This window comes from Nomascus leucogenys, chromosome 16 (genome assembly GCF_006542625.1).
Source record: "Nomascus leucogenys isolate Asia chromosome 16, Asia_NLE_v1, whole genome shotgun sequence".
NCBI classification, from domain to species: domain Eukaryota; kingdom Metazoa; phylum Chordata; class Mammalia; order Primates; family Hylobatidae; genus Nomascus; species Nomascus leucogenys.
Genome location: NC_044396.1, coordinates 5,259,782 through 5,275,687, shown reverse-complemented (window position 1 = coordinate 5,275,687; position 15,906 = coordinate 5,259,782). Strand labels below are relative to the sequence as shown.

At 42.8% G+C, this 15,906-nt stretch overlaps 1 protein-coding gene across 1 annotated transcript in view; it reads left to right on the top strand.

The window, feature by feature from the left end:
* Positions 1-15,030: 15,030 nt before the first annotated feature.
* Positions 15,031-15,906, top strand: part of LOC100586435 (serine/threonine-protein kinase Sgk3) — a 148,222-nt gene continuing 147,346 nt past the window's right edge. The window contains exon 1 of the mRNA XM_030795045.1: positions 15,031-15,080. The gene's annotated coding sequence lies outside the window, so the exon portion shown is untranslated. The remainder of the gene's footprint in view (positions 15,081-15,906) is intronic.

Sequence of the window (15,906 nt, the reverse complement as noted above, 5' to 3'; positions counted from 1 at the left end):
TCCAGGAAACTGAGGCTGCAGTGAGCCAAGATCATGCCATTGCACTCCAGCCTGGGAGACACAGTGAGACCCTGTATCAAAAAAAAAAAAAGCCTGGGAGTGGAGTCAGGGGAAGGAGGTACGTGTGAAGGTTTCTTACATAGATATGTCATGGGGGTTTGTTGTATAGATTATTTCATGACCCAGGTATTAAACCCCAGTACCCAACAATGTTATAAAGTGCCATTTGAGCATGGTGATGATATTTTAAAATTTTACCTCTCTGAGCCTAGCACAGTACTTGGCACACACTAGGTACTGAACAAATAGTTATTGGATGAAGGAATATATATATATATTTATATAGATAATATTATATATATACATATATACATATATTTATCTATATATATAGATAAATATATATCTATATATATAAATTGGATGAAGGAATATATATATTTATATAGATAATATTATATATATACATATATACATATATTTATCTATATATGTATCATATATATTCATACATATATATACATATAGATAATATTATATATATACATATATACATATATATGTATATATATAATATTATATATACATATATATACACATACATATACATATACATATATAATGTATACATATATATTTATATATACTCATATATTATATTTATATTATATATACATATATAATATATATTTGTATTATATATACTTACATATAATATGTATTTATATTATATATGCTTACATATAATATATATTTATATTATATATGCTTACATATAATATATATTTATATTATATATGCTTACATATAATATATATTTATATTATATATGCTTACATATAATATATATTTATATTATATATGCTTACATATAATATATTTATATTATATATGCTTACATATAATATATATTTATATTATATATGCTTACATATAATATATATTTATATTATATATGCTTACATATAATATATATTTATATTATATATGCTTATATATAATATATATTTATATTATATATGCTTATATATATATTTATATTATATATGCTTATATATATTTATATTATATATGCTTATATATATTTATATTATATATACTTATATATATTATATATACAAATATATATTTATATATAAATATATATATATTTTTGAGACAGAGTCTCGGTCTGTCACCCAGGCTGGAGTGCAGTGGCATGATCTCGGCTCACTGCAAGCTCCACCTCCCACGTTTATGCCATTCTCCTGCCTCAGGCTCCCGAGTAGCTGGGACTACAGGCGCCCGCCACCACGCCTGGCTAATTTTTTGTATTTTTAGTAGAGATGGGGTTTCACCGTGTTAGCCAGGATGGTCTCGATCTCCTGACCTCATGATACACCTGCCTCGGCTTCCGAAAGTGCTGGGATTACAGGCGTGAGCCATGCGCATGGCCTAGACATTACATTCTTAGATGATATCAACCCAAAGGGATGTAGAAGGTAACTAACATTATGCATTTTTTGTTTGTTTTGAGACAAGGTCTCACTTGGTGGTCTAGGCTGGAGTGCAGTGGTGCAATCATGCCTCACTGCAGCCTTGACCTAAGTAACTCAAGTGATCCTCCCACCTCAGCCTCCTGAGTAGCTGTGACCACAGGTGAGCGCCACCACTCCTACCTAATATTTCTATCCTTTTTTTTTAATAGAGATGATGTCTTTCCATGTTACCCAGGCTGGTCTGGAACTCTAGGGGTAAAGCGATCCTCCCACCTCGGCCTCCCAAAGTGCTGGGACTACAGACATGAGCCACCTTGCCCAGCCACATTATCACATTTTGCTTTTTTATGCATTCCATTCATATAAATGTTGAAACATGTACACTCACATATAAACTATGTATTTGGGTGTGTGTGTGTGTGTGTTTGTGTGTGTGTGTGTGTGTGTGTGTGTGTTGTGTGTTTTGAGATGGAGTCTTCCTCTGTCACCCAGGCTGGAGTGGCAGGGGCGCGATCTCGGCTCACTGCAACCTCCCAAACTGCCTCGGCCTCCCAAAGTGCTGGGATTACACGCCGGGCCTAAACTATGTATTTGTGACCTCTTATATTAATACATTGTATGTGTTGTAAAATATAAACCCCAAATTTTAAAATATAAAATAACCAATATATTTAAAGTAATTTAATGGTATTTAATTATTATTATTATTTTTTTTTGAGACAGAGTCTTGCTCTGTCAGCCAGGCTGGAGTGCAGTGGTGCAATCTTGGCTCACTGCAACCTCCATCTCCCAGGTTCAAGCAATTCTCCTGCCTCATTCTCCCAAGTAGCTGGGATTACAGGCATGTGCCACCACGCCCGACTAATTTTTGTATTTTTAGTAGAGATGTGGTTTCACCATGTTGGCCAGGCTGATCTCAAACTCCTGACCTCAGGTAATCCGCCTGCCTCGGCCTCCCAAAGTGCTGGGATTACAGGCGTGAGCCACTGCGCCTGGCTTAAAAAATTTTTTATAGAGACAGGATCTCATTCTGTTGATGTGCTCTCCACCTTCAAAGCCTGCAATGTTGCATCTCTCTGACCATTCTTCCATAGTTACATCTCTTTCCCTGACTCTATTCTATCACCTCCTTCTTCCACCTAAATTTTTAATTTTAGAGATGAGGTCTTACTCTGTCACACAGGCTGGAGTGCAGTCGTGCCATCATAGCTCACTTCACTCCAGCCTTAAACTCCTGGGCTCAAGTGATCCTCCTGCCTTAGCCTCCTGGGTAGCTAGGACTACAGGCCTGCACCACCACAGCTGGCCAATTTTTTTTTTCTTTATTGAGACAGGGTCTCACTCTGTCACTCAGGGTGGAGTGCGGTGGTATGATCTCAGCTCACTGCAACCTCTGCCTCCGGGTTCAAGTGATCCTCCCGCCTCAGACTCCCAAGTACCTGGGACTACAGGCATGTGTCACCACACCTGGTTAATGTTTTCTATTTTTGGTCGAGACAGAATTTCACCATGTTGCCTAGGCTGGTCTCAAACTCCTAAGCTCAAGTGATCCCCCCACCTTGGCCTCCCAAAGTGCTGGGATTATAGGTGTGAGCCACCACACCCAGCCCCAGCCATTTTTTTTTTTTTTTTGTAGAAATGGAGTCTTGATGTGTTGCCCAGGCTGGTCTTGAACTCCTGGTCTCAAGCAATCTGCCCACCACAGCCTCCCAAAGTGCTGGGATTACAGGTGTGTGTCGCTGCACCTGGCCTTAATAGTATTTTTTTTTTTTTTTTTTGAGATGGAGTCTCGCTCTGTCACCCAGGCTGGAGTGCAATGGCGTGATTACGCCTCAGTGTAACCTCTGCCTCCCGGGTTCAAGCGATTCTCCTGCCTCAGCCTCCCAAGTAGCTGGGATTACAGGCACCTGTCACCATGCCAGGCTAATTTTTGTATTTTTAGTAGAGACAGGGTTTCACCATGCTGACCAGGCTGGTGTTGAACTCCTGACCTCGTGATCCGCCCACGTTGGCCTCCTAAAGTGCTGGGATTACAGGTATGAGTCACCACGCCCAGCCCAATAGTATTTTATTAATAGTAGAAAAGACTTTTTGTCTGTATATCCCAGCACTTTGGGAGGCCGAGGCGGCAGATCACGAGGTCAGGAGATTGAGACCATCCTGGCTAACACGGTGAAACCCCATCTCTACTAAAAATACAAAAAATTAGCCGGGCGTGGTGGTGGGCGCCTGTAGTCCCAGCTACTCGGGAGGCTGAGGCAAGAGAATGGCGTGAACCCAGGAGGCGGAGCTTGCAGTGAGCCACTGCACTCCAGCCTGGATGACAGAGCAAGACTCCATCTCAAAAAAAAAATCTTGATTTAACACTTTGTGATACAGGCATTAGAAAGTCTAATTTTGTTTAGTTATTCTAATACTTCACTTTAATGGCTGTCATAGCTGAAAAGATATTTTGAAGAGATATTTCATAAAGATATTTAGATTTAAATAGAAGAGATGCATTGTTATTGGCTATATCTATTAAAGTACTCATTTTCTTTTTCAGTCCCATCATCCAGTTCTGTAAAGGTTTTTGTCAAAGTTTGACTAGTAAATTTCCATTCTCTCTGCTGTCAGTCAGTAATTCCTTCCTTCCTTCCTTCCTTCCTTCCTTCCTTCCTTCCTTCCTTCCCTCCCTCCCTCCTTCCTCTCTCAATCTCTCTCTTTCTTTCTCTTTAATAGAGGCGGGGTCTCACTGCGTTGCCCAGGCTGGTCTCAAACTCCTGGGCTCAAGTGATCCCCCGCTACTCAGCCTCCCAAAGTGCTGGGATTACAGGCATGAGCCACTGTGCCCAGCCTCAGTCAGTAATTCTTGCAAACGACTTTAAAGACACTGCCTTTTATTTTTTCATCAAATAAATTTTAAGACCCACTGAAATGCATGAATTGGAAAATGTTTAAACAAGTAGAAAATTGTGTTTCAAAAATTCCAGTGCAATGTATATATTAGAGTTTTAATAGGACACGAACACACACACACACAGTTTCCCATGCAACAAAGTCACATACTGATAGAAATATTTCCAAGACACTCTCTCCAAACTGTTTATTTCAAAACCCATCTACACTAAAGGGAGTGGGAAGGAAGGAAGTTAATCTCTCACTCATTGCTAAAACTTTACCTTAAAAGAAAATGTGCAGCCGAGCATGGTAGCTCACATCTGTAATCCCAGCACTTTGGGGGGCCGAGGTGGGCAGATCACCTGAGGTCAGGAGTTCGAGACCAGCCTGGCCAACATGGCGAAACACTATCTCTATTAAAAACACAAAATAAGCCAGGCGGGGTGGCGCATGCCTGTAATCTTAGCTACTCGGGAGGCTGAGGGCAGAAGAATCACTTGAACCCAGGAGGCGGAGGTTGCAGTGAGCCAAGATCATGCCATTGCACTCCAGCCTGAGCAACAGGAGCAAAACTCTGTCTCAAAAAAAAAAAAAGAAAAAGAAAAAGAAAAAGAAAATATGTATGTTTAATATCCTCTATAGAGAATAAAACCCACAGGGATTATCACAGAAAAGGTAAAGAAATCTGAATCACTTGTATTTTTTGTCAGCAAAAATGCATAATTCTTCTTGATAGTCAAATACTCTTTTAAGTAATAACAACCAGAGCTTGTGTAAAGCTGATTTTGGTAGTAGATATTATACTAAGAGATTTTTTATATACATATGTATCAACTCACTTCATCCCCCGAACAACTCAATGCAGTAGATACTATTATCTCCATTTCACCGATGAAGAAACTGAACCTCAGAGAGTTAAATGATTTTCCTGGGATTACATGGCTGGTGATGGCAGAACTGTGGTCAGAACCTAGGCAGTGTGTGTCCAGGATCTGTGCTTTTGACCTCAAGTATCTTGAATACTCTGCTAGAAAATAAAAAGTTTTCACAATCACTCCCCATCTCAGTATAAGGTATTATGTAGATTCTATTGAAGGGATTTAGTTTTACAAAATCGACCACATCAGTGACTTCCTGTACTACACAAAACTGCAATAGACTGATTGTGGATGAACTAGAGCACCCACTCAACCCTTTTAATCGTGAAAAGTCTGTCCTTCTCAGGTTACCTCACACAGCACACCTCTGACATGACTGACAAAGGACTGTATGAGCATGCCAGTGTTACATTTATGTTAAATAATAAAGCTTAATTTCTTTCTTTCTTTCTTTCTAGACAGGGTTTCACTCTGTCACCCAGGCTGGAGTACAATGGTGCGATCTTGGCCCACTGCAACCTCCGTTTCCCAGACTCCAGCCATCTTCCCACCTCAGCATTCCGAGTAGCTGGGATTAGAGATGCACACCACCATGCCCAGCTGAGTTGTATATTTTTGTAGAGACGGCGTATCACCATGTTGCCCAACTTGGTCTTGAACTCCTGAGCTCAAGTGATCCGCCCGCCTTAGCCTCCCAAAGTGCTGGGATTTCAGGCATGAGCCAACCTGGTCTGTTTCTTACTTTTTAGAGAAAACAAATGGATGTCGCAATATTTTCTTTCTGTTCTTTCTGAACTTGTAGTAGATTGCCTTGAGCACCCTTTGGATGTCCAATCTCCACTTTCAATACCATTTGCCTTAGCAAATATGAAGAAATTTAAAATTATCCAGGAGAAATACAGTTTCAGTAAAACAAATGCAGAGGAATTACATAGGATAATCAAAACAACTTCTTATGTATAATTTGATATATAAAAGGAGGCTGAGTTTAGATTTTAAAATCTGATAATAATGAAATGTAGTTTTTTTGAAATGTAATTTTAAATGTAAGATTAATACAAGGCTGCATTATAAGAGTGTGAACTGGCCAGGTGTGGTGGCTCACGTCTGTAACCCTAGCATTTTGGGAGGCCAAGGTAGGCGGATCACCTGAGGTCAGGAGTTTGAGACCAGCCTGGCCACAAGAGTGAAACCCTGTCTCTATTAAAAATACAAAAATTAGCTGGATATGGTGGCAGATGCCTGTATTCCCAGCTACTTGGGAGGCTGAGGCAGGAGAATTGCTTGAACCCAGGAGGTGGAGGTTGAAGTGAGCTGAGATCGCACCACTGCACTCCATGATACTAAGGACTCACTTGATCCTTTATAGAGTTCCATGTCTCATACTGGGCATCTCCTCTAAAATCTAAAGAAAACATGGAGAATTTGGGAAAATCTCCTATGAGAGTCATAAAATATTTTTTAAAATGACAGAAAAAGTTAAAAGAGCTGGGGTTGTTTATCTTAGAAAACTTAGGGGAATTTAAGAGTCTTCTTGAGTATGAAGAGTTATAATTCCTTAAGGTCTACTTAAGTCTTTGACACATCTGGCTGGGCCAGACACAGATTCCTTAGAGAATTTGTTAATGAAATAACAGCAATGCACCTCTTTATGCCAGAAGCTATTAAGCCCTTGCATTTGAAATAGGTTCAATCATTAATTGCACATAACAGAAGTAAATAACTGAGTCACCAAATGAACAGTGTTTAAGAAAAGCTATTATTCCCCACTGATAAGCAACTAAAATAATAGTTATCTTCAAAGTCCACCTAGCAGGTTTAGTCCACCTACCCTAATATGATCCCCTGGACATAGAAACTGCTGACACGACTTATGTGAATAAATTATTGTCAACTATTAACAGCCTTTTATTTTATGTACATAATAGACTAAATGATATACAGAAAAAAAGAGAAAAATGAATGATTTATATTTTATTCTTGACGGTCATAAAAACTAGATTGGAAGACAATGAGATTTCCCTAATAGGAAAGTATAATAATATTATTTTAGATAATTAATGGTCTTAGGGAAATTTAAAATAATTTCTAGCTACTTTTTATCAAAAAGCTGATGCTAGCAGTTTAAGGGTTCTGATATCCTAACACTTCCCCTTGATTTTTCTCATGAGTCTAATACAGAAAGTGAGAAAGCCCTGTGATCTGAAAAGCCTTATATTTGATCCTAATGTAGTCTTGTTTTAAAATAGAGTTTCCTCCCTATTATGAAACACACTTGAACTTCAAGCATTTCAGTTTTGAGCTTGAACTTGGCTAATTTGGCCCAAGAAATGATGTTCAGCTTTGGACCTCCCACCTATACCCCACCCCACAAAATGAACACATGCTGAACCATTTTCGAATCATAGAAACAAGTTAATTCTGCTCTGTGCTAAAGAGGCATTAATTGCTCTCAATTTCAGTTCCCATGAGTATCTGAGGTGTTTTTTTTTGTTTTGTTTTTTGTTTTTTGATAAGGAGTCTCACTCTGTCGCCCAGCCTGGAGTGCAGTGGCACCATCTCGGCTCACTGCAAGCTCCACCTCCCGGGTTCACACCATTCTCCTGCCTCAGCCTGCCAAGTAGCTAGGACTACAGGCACCCGCCACCACGCCCGGCTACTTTTTGCATTTTTAGTAGAGATGGGGTTTCACTGTGTTAGCCAGGATGGTCTTGATCTCCTGACCTCATGATACGCCCGCCTCGGCCTCCCAAAGTGCTGGGATTACAGGTGTGAGCCACCGCGCCCGCCCCCCCCTTTTTTTTTTTTTTTTTTTTTGAGACAGAGGCTTGCTCTGTCCCCCAGGTTGGAGTGCAGTGGCGCAATCTTGACTCACTGCAACCGCCCCCTCCCGGGTTCAAGTGATTGTCCTGCCTCAGCCTCCCAAGTAGCTGGGATTACAGGTGCACACCATCACGCCTGGCTAATTTTTGTATTTTTAGTAGAGACGGGTTCACTATGTTGGCCAGGCTGGTCTCGAGCTCCTGACCTCAAGGGATCTGCTCGCCTTGGCCTCCCAAAGTGCTGGGATTACAGGTATGAGCCACTGCACCTGGCCAACTGAAGGGTTTTTTTGTTTTTGTTTTTGTTTTTTCAGACAGAGTTTTGCTCTTGTTGCCCAGGCTGGAGTACAATGGCGCGATCTCAGCTCACTGTAACCTCCACCTCCCGGGTTCAAGCGATTTTCCTGTCTCAGCCTCCCAAGTAGCTGGGTTTACAGGCGCATGCCACCATGCCAACTAATTTTTGTATTTTGTTTTGTTTTGTTTTGAGACGGAGTCTTGCTCTGTCTCCCAGGCTGCAGTGCAGTGGCGCAATCTCGGCTCACTGCAAGCTCCGCCTCCCGGGTTCATGCCATTCTCCTGCCTCAGCCTCCTCAGTAGCTGGGACTACAGGCGCCTGCCACGGCGCCTGGCTAATTTTTTTGTATTTTTTAGTAGAGATGGGGTTTCACCGTGGTCTCAATCTCCTGACCTTGTGATCCACCCACCTCGGCCTCCCAAAGTGCTGGGATTACAGGCGTGAGCCACCGCGCCCGGCCTAATTTTTGTATTTTTAGTAGAGACGGGATTTCATCATATTGGTCAGGCTGGTCTCGAACTCCTGACCTCAGGTGATCCGCCTGGCTTGACCTCCCAAAGTGCTGGGATTACAGGTGTAAGCCAGCGTGCTCGGCCACTGAGGGTTTTTTTGTTTTGTTTTTTGTTTTGAGATGGAGTCTCCCTCTGTTGCCCAGCCTGGAGTGCAGTGGCGCTATCTCGGCTCACTGCAAGCTCCACCTCCCAAGTTCACGCCATTCTCCTGCCTCAGCCTCAGGAGTAGCTGGGACTACAGGTGCCCGCCACCACGCCCAGCTAATTTTTTTGTATTTTAGTAGAGACGGGGTTTCACCGTGTTAGCCAGGACGGTCTCAATCTCCTGACCTCGTGATCCGCCCGCCTAGGCCTCCCAAAGTGCTGAGATTACAGGCGTGAGCCACCGTGCCCGGCCGGTTGTTTTTAAACAGAGGGTCTCCCTCTGTTGCCCATGCTGGACTGCAGTGGGGCAATCATAGCTCACTGCAGGCTTGACCTCCTAAGCTTAAGTGATCCTCCCACCTCAGCCTCCCAAGTAGTTGGGACTACAAGTGTGCACCACCACACTCAGCTAATTTTTTTTTTTTATAGAGACAGGGGGAGGGGTCTCACTTTGTACCCAGGGTGGTCTCAAACTCCTAGGCTTAAGGGATCCTCCCATGTCGGCCTCCCAAACTGCTGGGATTATAGGCATAAGCCACCACTACTGGCCTGAGTTTTTCTAACTGTATCTTGGGTTGCTTTATGTTTTATTAAATTGTTTTGCTCAGAAAATTTAATAAATTAGTCAGCTGGGCATGGTGGCTCACACCAGTAATCCCAGCACTTTGGGAGGCAAAGGTGGGAGGATGACTTGAGCACAGGGGTTTGAGACCAGCCTGGGCAACATAGGGAGACCCTGCCTCTACAAAAATAAAAAATTAGCCAAGCGTGTTGGTGTGCACCTGTGGTACTACTTGGGAGGCTGAGGTGGGAGGATTGCTTGAGCCCTGGAGGTTGAGGCTGCAGTGAGCCATGGTTGTGTTACTGCACTCCAACCTAGGCGACAGAGTGAGACCCTGTCTCTAAAAAAAAAGTGAGACCCTGTCAAAAAAAAAAAAAAAAGAGAGAGAAATTTAAAAAAAAGAAAAGAAAATTTAGGCCAGGCTCGGTGGCTCACACCTGTAATCTCAACACTTCAGGAGGCTGAGGTGGGCGGATTAGTTGAGGTGAGGAGTTCAAGATCAGCCTGGCCAACATGGTGAAATCCTGTCTCCACTAAAAATACAAAAATTAGACAGGTGTGGTGGTGTGTGCTTGTAGTCCCAGCTACTTGGGAGGCTGAGGCAGGAGAATTGCTCGAATCCAGCAGATGGAGGCTGCAGTGAGCGAGATCGCACCACTGCACGCCAGCCTGGGTGACACAGCAAAATTCCATCTCAAAAAAAAAAAAGAAAAAAGAAAATTTAATAATTAGTCACTTTTGTTTCCCCATATTTTTACCCATCTTTACAGCAAAATTTTCCTTTTAATTATTACAATCTGAGCCAATTCATAGTTAGGATTATGTTTTTAACTATCTTCTCGACAAAAATGGGTTTCTTTTATTTGATACTGTGGGATGTTGTGATTAGAATGTCAGCTGATAAACATAGCTAGAAACTGTAGCAACAACTTATGGTGTCTGACCCACTTAAGCAGGTGAGTCTGTAGCAGAATGAGGGAAAAGATACTCTAAAAGCAATGCAAATAATATGAATCAAAACCATCCTTTGTGAGGCTGGGCAAGGTGGCTCACACCTATAATCCTAGCATTTTTCGAGGCCGAGATAGGAGGATCACTTGATGCCAGGAGTTCAAGACCAGCCTGGGCAACATAGTGGGACCCTGACTCTACAAAAAATTTTAAAAATTAGTTGAAGTGGTGGCACAAGCCTGTAGTTCCAACAACTCAGGAGATGGGAGGATGGCTTGAAAGCGGGGAGTCAAGGCTGCAGTGAGCCGAGATCACGCCACTGCACTCCAGCCTGGTGGATGACAGAATGAAATCCTGTCTCAAAAAAACAAAACAAAACAAAAAGTATTTTGCTTTTGTAAGCATATAGTTGGTAGGATTATTCTTACCTCTCTAGACTTAATATTTTATCTGCTATAAAACAAGTATTCTTTTTTTTTTTTTTTGACGGAGTTTCGCTTTGTTGCCCAGGCTGGAGTGCAGTGGTGAGATCTCGGTTCACTGCAACCTCTGCCTCCCGGGTTCAAGCGATTCTCCTGCCTCAGCCTTCTGAGTAGCTGGAGTTACAGGCATCCACCACCACATCTGGCTAATTTTGTATTTTTAGGAGATACAAGTTTTCACCATGTCGGCAAGGCTGGTCTTGAACTCCTGACCTCAGGTGATCTGCCTGCCTCGGCCTCCCAAAGTGCTGGGATTACAGGCATGAGCCACCGTGCCTGGCAAAAAACAAGCATTCTAATGAATACCAGCCCTCACTAATGGAAGTGGTATTTCTTGTATTTTTATGCCCCTCACTTCTTCGAAGGTTCTGATAAAAGAACTACAAATAATAGAGGGCTTTATTATGATATAAAAAAGTAATAATGCTTCCACATAAGGCACCATTTTACAGAAAAGGTTTCCCATTTTGAATAGTGGAGGATGAAAACCAAGCATTAATTTCATTGGAATATGATCTAAAATAATCGTAATAACCATATTATGTGGCTCGGTAGTTTTTTTTTTTTTTATTGTTTTTTTGAGATGGAATCTCACACTGTTGCCCGGGGCTGGAGTGCAATGGCATGATCTCAACTCACTGCTACCTCCACCTCCCAGGTTCAAGTGATTCTCCTGCCTCAGCCTCCCGAGTAGCTGGGATTATAGGTGCCCACCACCACACCTGGCTAATTTTTTGTATTTTTAGTAGAGACGGGGTTTCATTATGTTGGCCAGGCTGATCTCGAACTCCTGACCTCGTGATCCACCCAGCTCGGCCTCCCAAAGTGCTGGGATTACAGGCGTGAGCCACCGCCAAAATTTCTAAAATCTGGCCATTTTAATACTATTACAAATGAAACATATATAATATTGGCATTTTAATATATGTTTTAGAGCTAATAATGATGAAGATAGCAGTCACTTGATATTATGTTCTAGGCATTCTACTAAATTCATTTGATCCTCATAGCAATTTCATGAGATTAGCACTATTATCTCCGTTTTACTGAAGACGAAAAAGCACTATTATCCCCAGATTACTGATGAAACCAGTGCTCAGAGAAGTGAAACAATTTACCCAAAGCAGAAAATGGCAAACCAGGAGTTAAACCTGGGTCTGTCCAATTCCAAAGCTTGTGTTCAAAATCTCTACACTATAGATAAAACAGATGAACAAAATATTTGCCCTATCTGAATGAACAGAATCATATTTTCAAAGAAAGTATTGGGACCCATAGTCTGATAAAAAGCTCTATTTTTAAAATTTACTTACATGAAATATTTCATAAAGGTATAAACATCAGCTAGACATTTAGCTGAACATTCAACAACTTTTTTTTATAGTCTAAACTTGGAAACATAACAGAAAATGGGGATATAACCTATATCTCTATCAATAGGTGAACACAATTAATCAAAGTGATCAGCCTTAGCCAGGTGCGGTGGTTGAAGGCTGTAATCCCAGCACTTTGGGAGGCTGAGGCAGGTGGATCATTTGAGGTCAGGAGTTCAAGACCAGCCTGGCCAACATGGTGAAACCCTGTCTCTACTAAAAATACAAAAATTAGCCAGGCATGGTGGTGCACACTTGTAATCCCAGCTATTGGGGAGGCTGAGGCAGGAGGATTGCTTGAGCCTGGGAGGCAGAGGTTGCGGTCAGCGGAGATCATGCCACTGCACTCGTCTGGGCGACAGAGTGAGACCCTGTCTCAAAAAAACAACCAAAACAACAACAACAAAGTGATCAGCCTTAAAATTTGCCCTTAAAACCAATTTTAGACTGGGCATGGTGGCTCACGCCTGTAATCCCAGCACTTTGGGAGGCCGAGGAGGGTGGCTCACCTGAGGTCAGGCGTTCAAGACCATCCTGGCCAACACAGCAAAAACCTGTCTCTACTAAAGATACAAAACATTAGCTGGGCGTGGTGGCAGGCGCCTGTAATCACAGCTACTTGGGAGGCTGAGGCAGGAGAATCGCTTGAAACTGGAAGTCGGAGGAGGTTGGAATGACCTGAGATCGTGCCATTGCACTCCAGCCTGGGCAAGAAAAGTGAGACTGTCTCAAAAAAAAAAAAAAAAAAAAAAAAATCTAATTTAATTACAGTGAAAAAGTCCTTAGTAGTTTGTGACTATATTTACCTCGTCTAGCTTTTTGAGAAATCTAGCTATTAAATTACAGCTCTCAGATTGTAAAGGCAAAATGCCTAACATGTTGTCTGTTGATCAATTGAACCCAGCCTGGGCAACACAGTGAGACTGTCTCGTCTCAAAAAGAAAATACATAAAATGTTTGTGGGAGGTGATCTCCTTGTGTGTTTGTGTGTGTGTGTTCTTCACAATAGGACAAATTTATCTAGAAATGTTGTAATGGTTCCCAGATGTTTATTTTTTTAAAAAGTCAAAATATGGTGATAGCCAGGTATTTGTCTCTAAAGTGAGAATGATGTCATTCCACTTAGAGTTTATTGACACAGAACTTCCTTTTGTCTGAGAAATCTTCAGCACTGTGAATATGGCTTTAATTAAGAGATACACTCATCACTTGTTGATTTTGTTACAAGGGAAGAACTTCTCTAATGTATGTGGATTGCTTTCTGGACCATAGTAAAACATATAAAGGACCACCGGTAATGTATTGTTTTGTATCTACTGCATTCTTATATTCATTTCTGAAAACTACTGTTTAGAAAGTTGTGTAGGATTACTGAAGTACAAAAAGTATTTGGATTCACAATCCACTTTTTAAAGAGAGGCCACATTGTGGTTATTGACATTAAAAATGAATGTTCTTATCCATACTTGTGGGGCTAAATCTTTGAATATCATTTTAAAACATGAGGAAATGCCTTCTGAATTTAGGGAAGTCACATATAGATCCCAGTTCCTCTAATAATCTTTGGCAGTTTATTTGTTCATAGATTTGTGGCAAATTCTCTGGAATCATATGATCTAAAGTACAAATCATTGTCTCAAAATCTAAGGCATGATATGCACATGGGAATCTTTAAGTAGTTGTCTCAGTCTATCTTCAAGTGATATCTGATAAGACCTAAATTACAGTAGTGTTGTGGGACAAAGAAAACAACCCACTCTACTTCAAAATCCTAACCACTTGACTCCACATCCATTGAACCATGTAATTCTTATTTCTCCATTCAGCTTTTCTATCTGTTAAAAGAGATAAACAGATCTAAAACGCAGCTTCTGTAATTCAAGAATGAGTAATAAGGAGCTGTAAAGTGTGCACTCAGCTGACTTGGAGATTAATGGGAGTAAAAAAAGAGTCAGTAGATCTAAAAAGATGTGTGGAAAGGAAATTTCTCTGCACACAGGATCTGCCAGTTTGTGAAAGTTCTCGACTGTTTATAAACACAAGGGCCGTAACTCTGCTAATGAAAAAAGTGGAAAACTGTCCAAATAATGCTAAATGAATCACAGTTGTTCTTAATTATTTGGATATTTAATTCACTCCTCTGAGTTTCCAGTTTACACCAAGCCAGCCCCCCAACACCCCGGGCCCACCCGGGGGGTCCTGATCCCTGCACACAGCAGGTCATCTGCTGGGCCCCGGCGCTCTGGCCCGCGCGAGTCTTGGGCCCCAGGGTAGCGGCTACTGCGGGCAGAGCAGAGGGAAACACCAGAGTCTGTGACTCCAGACGGGACCCACCGTGTCCTCTTGAACTTTGCACAGCGCGTGACGGGGGCAGACGGCGCACCGCGGCCCGGCCTTTCGCGGGGGTCCTCGGGGAAGAGGAGCGCGGGTTTCCTCGGAGGCCTGAGAGGGACGCAACCTGCAGCCCCTCCCCGCACGGGCTGCCCCCGGCCCGCCGCTCGCGCCGCTCGCGCCGCTCTGCTGGGATCCGGCGCCTTCCCCGGCTGTCCTCGGCCTCCCGCGCGCTCCGCGGGAGGAGCCGCCAGCGGCCGTGACGCGTCAGGGAGGAAACGCCGGCGCCCGGCGGCCCTGCAGGGAAGGAGGAAGCGCAGTGCGTTCGGCTCCGCGCCCGCCGCGCCGGGAGCAGCACCGCGGGGTCAGGTAGGTGCGGGGCCGGCGGGAGGGTCCGCAAGTCTGGGACTCGGCGGCCCGGGGCGGGGCGAGGGCTGCCCGGGCCTTGGCCGCTGCCTGTCCTTGGAAAAAGCCCAGCCCCCGGCTCCCGGAGAGTTTGTGGTCTTTGTTTCCACGAGGTGAATTCAGATCCTGCCTCGAGATTCCTAAACGCCCAAGGGGTGTCGGTGGCTGGACCTTGTTAAGCCGCACGCAGCCGCCGAGCCTGGAGGAACTGGGAACGCCGAGCGGGGAGACCCTATCTGAGGTCGAAAGTGGGTGCAGGTCATCTGCGAGGGTCGGGGAGGGGGCAGCTGCCAGAGTGGGGTGGATGGAATCGTTTAACCTGTTGTCAGCGGATCTGTAGTAAGAGACCTTAATAAGTTCCGTCTTTTAAGTTCTCTGTGATTTGAACCCTTACGTCTCTTCAAGTGAATCTGGCCCTGTTAATTCTCACAGTTTTAGCATTGGAATGTACCCACTAGAAGTGCTTTGAGATTTTTAGATTCTGTCATTTTTAGTCATCGTTACTTGGAAAGATAAAAGAGAAAGGAATCATCTCTTGAAACTTAAAACGCTTTCACTGAGTTGTGCACAGTGACTTCTGAACCATGAGTAGAATTTCAGTCCTGCACCAGAGACTACTTAGGGTGCACTTGGGTGCAAAATAAATACAGAGCACTGTAATTTCTAAATCTTTGTCAAAGTGAAAAATAGACTGTTGTGTATTTTGATTCTCTCCCTTCTCACCAGATTGAGACTTCACCCAGCCAATCTGGTGGGTGCCTTCTTTATTTACCAAACACTTACATAGCTC